We start from the raw sequence: 8,286 nt of genomic DNA, 5'->3' as shown, positions 1-8,286 counted from the left end.
GGTTGGGATGGAGGACAAAGAAAGGGCACATGGGGCCCATCAATTGCTCCAGTACAGTTTGAGAACTCCATGCATGCAAAGCCATCAGTAAACTCCTGAGCACTGCCAAACTTTATAATCTTGCATCCACATCTTTTGCATGGTAGTACAGCCTTCATCACAATGGGCTCAACAATCAACCTGCTCAGATTGTCTATCTACTGACCAGTACAGCTAAGGTGGCCAGCTTACGAATGGCCATGATGATCCACTTCTGAATGGAGACGGCAGCTCACATGTTGGGGTGCTGCTGCTGCTGTAGCTCTGGGATAAGCTCAGCATAGATCTCTAGGAAAACAGCCTTGGTCATTCAAACATTTTAGTTCCACTGCTGGTTATCCCAGGTCTGCAGATAGATCTTTTCTTACCACTCACTGCTTCTTTTCTGAGTCCAGAAATGATGCTTCACTTTAAGAAGCTGCTCCAAAAAAGATTGTGCAGGAGCGAGTTGTTCAATATCTTCATCCTCCTTGTTCTCCTCCTGCTGCATTATCAGAAATGGCTTGGTGGCGGGGCATCTGAAATGCAAATCCACCCGGTGCTGAGATCTCAGACTCACAAGAGCCTTCACGTATTTGCAGTTCTCAGCTTCATAGTGCAGAACTCCCTTTTGACCGTTTGAAAATGGCACTTCTCAAAATGGCGCTGATCTGCTCAACAAGAGAGGAACCGTGGAATCACATATAGAGAATCATGGGAGTTTTGGAGCTAGACTTCAAGTTCCAGAATTCTACTGACTTCTACCAGGCTCCCACCATGCATTTCATAATGGACTATGAGCAAAATCCCAGAATACACATTAGTCCATCAAAGGACCATGGGATTCCCACCCAGAGTGCTGTGACCTTACTTTCTTCAAAGTCCCCGTTGTACGTACAGAATAATGTGGACTGAAACAAGAAACAGATGTTCATTTGTATGCTATCTTTGTGACAGATATACTACAACACCAGCTAGGCCCAATATAAACAACCTCCTTATCTAAATGTCCCTATATGCTTGTGTTAGATATTTTGTATTCATCCTTCATAGTTTTGCCTAGTTTCCACATTTTTAGGACTCTTTTTTGAGTACCAGATCATAGAGGATAGCCTGGATAAGCCGGAGTGGTCTCTTACCAAAATTCTTATCCACTGGGGATAGTTTACTCTTATGCATTTAACCTGTCTCTTTGAAAAATTGCCAATTCTCAAGAACTTTTTTTCCCTTAGACTTACTTCCCTTCCGGAGCTTACCTGCTGATTCTCTGAGTTTGCTAAAATCTGATTTATTGAAATTCATTGTCTTTATTCTGCTGTTTTCTGTCTGAACATTCCTTAGAACTATGCTTTATAATTTTGGGCACCTCTACACAGCAGTGTTATTCCAGAATAATGGACATTATGCTGAAATAACTATGTGAGCGTCTACTCAGCATGTCTGTTATTTTGGAATAATAGCTATTTCGGAATAGGGCATGTGTAGACAGGGCACCTAAAGTTATTTCAAAATAATTGGCCTCCAGCCCTTCCCACAGGTGCCCTGCTAGCTGCACTGTACACACTCATCAAAACTCTATAGTTTCCCTTCCCCGGCAGCCCTTAAAGCTACAGTCACAGGGGAAAGGGCTTGTGGCATGTAGGAGGCCCTAACAGCCTGAAGCCACACACACAGCAGCTGCCAGACCACTGCATTCGGCCACCATGAGCGACTCTGTTGCTCCTACTGAGTCCTCCTCTGCTCCTAGGGAGCAGGCAGCCAGCTCTCAGGTCCCTACCCAGGGATGGAATAAGTGTCCACTTTCCTGGTCCAGTGCGGAGATCCTGGGCCTCACTGAGGTCTGTGGAGAAGAGGCTAACCTCCAGGATCTCTGCACAGATGCAGGGATGCAGATGTGTACAGCCATATGGTCAACAGTCCAGCCACCAAGGACCACATGTGCACCCAGGAGCAAGTGCCATGAAAGAAAAGGAATTAAGGCAGGCGAATGCCAAGGCCGGGAAGCTCAGCTCCTGCTCCCAGCTGGCACCGCAGGCCTGCCCATACTACACACAGCTGCACCACATCTTAGGGGTGAGGACAGTCCCTTCCTCCCCCCCAGTGTGGACTCAGGGCTGGAGACCCCCATCGTCTCCTCCCAGGGGGCACAGCTGGTGAGGAAGAAGAAGATGAGGCCAGCACCATATCCATGCCCGTCAGCCAAGAGGTCATGCTCACCCTGGAGCCGGGGAAGGCCCATCAGGTGAGTATCATTACTTTCCCTAGGCACACATGGGTGGAGGTGGCAGGCCGCGAGGGGCAGCTGCGCGCCCCTCACTCTGCCTTCTCAGCCTGGGGCTCATGCAGCAGCCTGTGCATGTGGGTGCATGTGGAGCACCAGTCTGGGGCACACAGCCCCAGGAGGCAGCAACAGAGGACCCTTGTGCTCTGGCTCACATGATGTCTGGAGTGGTCTGCCATACTCCTGACACCTGGGTTGGCCACCCTCCCACCACAAGCCACCACTAGAAAGCAGCTGGGGGCATGGACACACACACACACACACACACGAGTGCTGCACCCGGGCATGCCTGCACTCATGGGGCAGCATCCATCCTGAGGACAGTACAGCGAGGTGCAGGAGCATCTGCCACTCACACACACCTCCCAACAACTGGTCCCCTTCTCCAGCAGGCAAAGATACAAGTGCTCTTCCCGTGGGACACTGCCACTGATGGACCTGGTGTGTGCGCAACACAGAGGGAAGCCCAGCCGCCCTCTGGCCCCCCTCCTGCCCACAGACTCCCAGTCTGGTTGGCACCTTCCCATGCCTACTTTTCCTCAAGACTTGGGGGTAGTGAGGCTCCCTCCCCTTGGACATCTGTGCCCCTGCAGGAAAGGGCCCATAGTTTATGCTTCAGGTGGCCTTGCTGGAAGCACATTATCTTCATCTGACCAGTGGCCTTTCAGTCTCAGCTCAGAGATGAGAGCTGGAATCAGGCACAGTGTCTCCAGGGATGACTTCCCTTCTCTTTGTTCTCCACAGCTGGACCAGCAGCAAGAGGGGTGTGGTCGAAACCTCCTGTGCCATTGTCCCGATGTCCCGACCTTGTGTGACCCACAGGTGCAGGAGAGCCCACAAGGACCCCCAGAGGGAGCATATTGCCACCCTGTGAGCCCTGCAGTGCTCCATTGACTGGCAGGACCAGATACTCAAGGAGGACCTCCAGCTGTGCCGCAACACCTGGCAGGAGCTGCTGCAGCAGGGCCAATCCATCTGTGTGGCCTCCATACAAGGTCTGGGTGGAGGCATTCGTGTGCAGGTTCTCTGCTTGGGTAGAGATGCAGGTGGAAGAAACAGGAGCAGTATGTGGTCTCTCTGAACCATGGTAATTTTATTCTCTCTCCCTTCTACAAAATGTCGCTCAAACTCCCCTGTTTGCTACCCTGGCTTGCTTAACATTAAGCTTCTAAGCCTCTGTCATAGGACAGCCCACAAGTTCGAACATTTTTTCTCTGAATTACTGGCTGAAAACTGAACAATGTATAATTACCACTGTCACAAAAAAGTTGTTAGTAAAATCCATTGCTGTGCTGCTGACAAGTTTTTCTACTGTAGCACCTTACCTAAATTACAGTAAAACACAAACGGGAAAATCCTATTGCATTGGGTACTGCAATGCAAAATATTGCCTGACATCATACATTCAGATACGTTGCCACCTTTCAGAGTCATTCAGGATCCATTTTCAGTGTTCTAACTAACTCATGAGATTACAGAGAATGCAGAAAGATTTTCAAAGTATATATATGGAAATTTTTGTAGCCATAAGAATCTGCTGCTGCTTTAAAATCAGTTATAGCTTAATCACTTTATGATACAGATAGTGATGATCAGTGTGTTAAATAATGAACATAGATCTTTGGGCATGCAAGCAACACTTCAGAATTCTGTCTGGGGGAGAACTGATTTAAAGAAGCGGTATCAACTTGATTGCTGCCAGACGGATGAAACAAGAAAAAGATAAGATCTTAAAAAGGGTTGTTACTAGCTTGTATTGTTTTGCCTCTTTCAAGTTATATGTAGAAAAGGGAACACTTTTAGTTATTGATCAGGGGCTTTTTAAAAAACCTACCATGTTTGTGGGGGTTTTTCTCCCAATTTTTGAGTATTTTCTAATGATTAGACAATTATAGACAAGGGCTCCTAGGCTGCGTCTAGACTGGCAAGTTTTTCTGCAAAAGCATTTGCTTTTGCGCAAAAACTTGCCAGCTGTCTACACTGGCCACTTGATTTTGCGCAAAAGCACTGACGTTCTACTGTCTGAAATCAGTGCTCTTGTGCAAATGCTTTGACGTTCCCACTCGGGCAAAAGCCCTTTTCTGGAAATGTTTTTGCACAAGAGGGCCAGTGTAGACAGCTAAAAACTGTTTTGCGCAAAAAAGCCCCAATGGCGAAAATGGCGATTGGGGCTTTCTTGCGCAAAACCGCATCTAGATTGACACAGACACTTTTCCGCAAAAAATGCTTTTGCGGAAAAGCGTCCATGCCAATCTAGACGCTGTTTTCCGCAAATGCTTTTAACAGAAAAATTTTCCATTAAAAGCATTTGCGGAAAATCATGCCAGTCTAGATGTAGCCCTAGATTCTATTCCTACCATGGCCACTGAGCTGTTCTGTAGACAATGGATGAGTCATGTTTTAACATATTAGTGCCTTATTTACCAGTCTGTAATATAGGTATTATAATACCGCCTCACAGAAAGCATTACCATTTAATCGTAAAGTACTGTGCTGTGTGTCTGAAAGATGCTGTACATTCACATGAATTATGTATTATTATCCACTAAGAAAAGAGAAAAGAGAAATAAGTTTATCTGTAGTCTTGAACTAAACATTATCTAAGAAAAGAAGAGAAAAGAAGTTTATCTGTAATCTTGAACTAACATTATCTAAGCCACAGTGCTCAAGATCATATATATATATTTACAGTTTGTGGATATTAATAACAGTTCTCTCAGTGAGACTGAAAGTTCCAGGCAATTATTTTATAATGTGATGCCTGGCATATTGAACTGTATCAAGTTACTAAGTTAGCAGTTTAAGGGCAGTCAATAATGCTTATCTAAGATAAATAATGCATTTAGGATGATTAAGATAGGTCTTTTGAATGGACATAGTTAATGTCTTGTTTTGCCAGAAAAGGGGGGGAAAGAACTTTGTTTATATCATCTTCTTTTCTCCTACTGTTACATTAAAGAAATAAAATAGTTAGGTGGCAGTGTAACTATGGTTTCCATTTTGCAATGAGCAATAGAGTGCCCTAAGACGGTGACATGAAACACAATCTTTTCCCTCCTCTGAAAGCACACACCTGTTCTTTAAACTTTGAAACACAGCACACATCATGTGATGCAGCAGGGACCCTTTGTTAAAATTCTATCACCATATTATAGGGAGGGTTTGTATCTTTTTTTGCCTGTGATAAAACCATAGCTTCTCTGGATATTGACAAATCATTCCCAGCAGAGATGAGTTATTCCCGGGGCTCTTAAAATATTTCAAAAATGCAATTGTTTTGTCTTTGGAAGGCACCAGTTTGCCCCAAATAATGGTTATTTTAAAAAATGTTTTCCCAGCACCCCTTTTCACCTTAAAATGTCTGGTTTCCCCCAGCTTCAGTGCCCCTATTTACATACCATCTGTATTTACATATTTCTGTACTCTCAATATAGTCAGTAATGTTACAGGAATGAATTAAAACATAAGTAAATACATTTAGCAAAATTGTCTGCCATGCACATGGATTCCTGCCTTGATTATAATTAGGAAAAAGTGTTTTTTAAATGGATGAAAATAAAGTCAGCCCCTCATCCATTCATGCACTTAGCAGGGTCTATCATAGTCTAAAGGGGACAATATTCGTAGGAGGTGCTTGTCAAAATATTGGCAGCACATCACCAAATTTGCGTCATTAAAAAAACAGCTTCTGCTAGAAATCACAAATAAATGTATATAGAAAAAGAGGCGGAGATCTCATTTAGATGTCAACTTTGAGAATTGTGCCACTGTCTGGAGAGAAGTTAGTCAATAAAGAAATGGGGAGTAGCAGAAAAACACAAAAACAAAGTCAGCTGGTATAAATTGCCATAGTTCCATTGACTTTCATGGACAGAGCTAGGATAGTTGACACCACCTGAAAATCTGTCCCCAAATTCCATATAAATAGAAACCAATAGCTACGTCTTATTATTATAGAGTTCCAAAAACAAAGTAGCTCTTTACAGTCATGTTGATGTAATCCACTAGTTCATTTTACCAAAAAAGTGATAAAAAATTCATTTTAAATGAGCTATGGCAATAGAAGGGTTGGTTTTTTTTCAGATGTATGTGATCAGGATGGATCGAGTAGCACAAACTGTGACTATTAAGGGAACAGTAAAACTGGATCAGAGATGAAAGGGTAATGCTGTTTTGGGAACGGATGCTTTCGAATAAAAAGATACACTAAAAATTGAGGGGTCAGATTTAGCCTGTCATGAAGCAGTACAACTCCTATTGATTCAGGTAAATGGACAGTAGATGATGCAGTTGCATAATGTGAACAGATGATAAGTATTCCTTCCCGCAATGTGCTGAGCTCTCTTGGGAGACGTGTGTGATCTTAATTTGCATTGAAGTCAGGAGCAGAGAGTGAGCAGAAGGAAACAATTTTCTGTCCCAATTCTGGCTCCCCAGCCAAAACCCACTGATGAGGCTCTGCAGGCACTTGATGCCAGGAGCCAAATAATGGTATTTTCCCCCAGAATCAAAAATCAGAGGATGTGGAGTGGACCACACATCTGATGCATATCACCGGACTTTTCACTGTCAAATGTTCATATCCTAATGGGAGTAGTGTGTGCAAGAGGAGGCTCTGCCTGAGGCTGCTACCAGCCATCTTATGGGTGCCCAGGATTGCCACCTGTGACCTGCCAACTTCTGTATCTGTGTTTGTAACTAGGTAGTGCAATAGCAGAATTTGTCCCTCTAAAATCACTATATGCCACGTGCAAATACAAATGCAACCTATTCTTAATTCACAACTCAATCAAGACAAAACCTTTTTTTCCCTATTTAAAACAGATTTAGAATTTAATTTTGAAACCTCTCTCATGTAGGCCTCCCAGATTATAGGCACAACTGATGACACTTGCACCAGATTTGCAAAAGCTTCAGAGGGGTTGCTGAGTTAGTCTGTAACAGGAAAAACTTTAAAAACAACAAATAGAATAGCAGCACCTTAAAGACTAACAAAACATGTAGATGGTATCATGAGCTTTCGTGGGCACAACCCACTTCTTCAGATGAATGGAGAAGGACAAGCTCAATATTAGGTAGTCTGACAAAAGACATATAAAATGAGCCAGTGTTTGGGGCCAAGAAAACCATGGGCGCAAAACTGGAGACTTTCTACAGTCCCATAAAATTAAAACAAAACAAACTCCTATTATTTGGCTGCCTGGCTAAGTCTTTATGTCTTAACGGGACTATTTTTAGAGCTGATGGTGGAAGAATACCAGGAGAACAGCACTCTTGTGAGTCACAATATATAAGCAGCAAGCTAAGAGTATAACTCCCATTCAGTGATGTTGAGACGGCAATAACAAAGCAGAAGCTGAATCACCCAGAATGATGTGATAATATGCGCAACATATGTCTGGTTTAAATAAACATATAAGCAATATCTGCCCCATTTCAAAGAGAATCCTCTCCACCCAGTGCAGCAAAGTAATGTTAGACTTATACTGTGTTGCTATGTCACATAAGATTTATTTAGCTTTATTTATTTATTTTTTTCTGCTCTCCTAGGAATCAGACAAATAGGACAAGTGACAGAATTGTTCTGTAACATACCAGGACAGAACAAGGAATAAAGTTTACATTATACCAATTCCATACACAGAACTCATATTCTTCAAAATCAAATATACCTGTACATTTAAATACCCGAGACAGCAAGCCTTATAGTTTGAGCATGTCACTAAAAAAAATTAGTTTATTACCTTGTATTAGGGATATAAATAACAGTTTAAAAAGTTAAATTATTAAAACTATTTAATTTAACGAGTTAACCAGGTGTCCTGGAATGGAGGGAGGGGCTGGGGCCCTTCAGTGGACCAGTGCAGGGGGTCCCACTGAGGCTAGGGCTGGCTAACATGGAGTGTTGGGGTTGTTCCAGCTGGCTGTTCAGCCAGGGTAGGCCAGGCCAAAGGCCACTCTGGCATGGCCAGGGGTGGAATCCTGCC

Source organism: Pelodiscus sinensis, chromosome 1 (assembly GCF_049634645.1).
Source record: "Pelodiscus sinensis isolate JC-2024 chromosome 1, ASM4963464v1, whole genome shotgun sequence".
NCBI lineage: Eukaryota > Metazoa > Chordata > Testudines > Trionychidae > Pelodiscus > Pelodiscus sinensis.
This window is presented reverse-complemented; position numbering follows the sequence as displayed.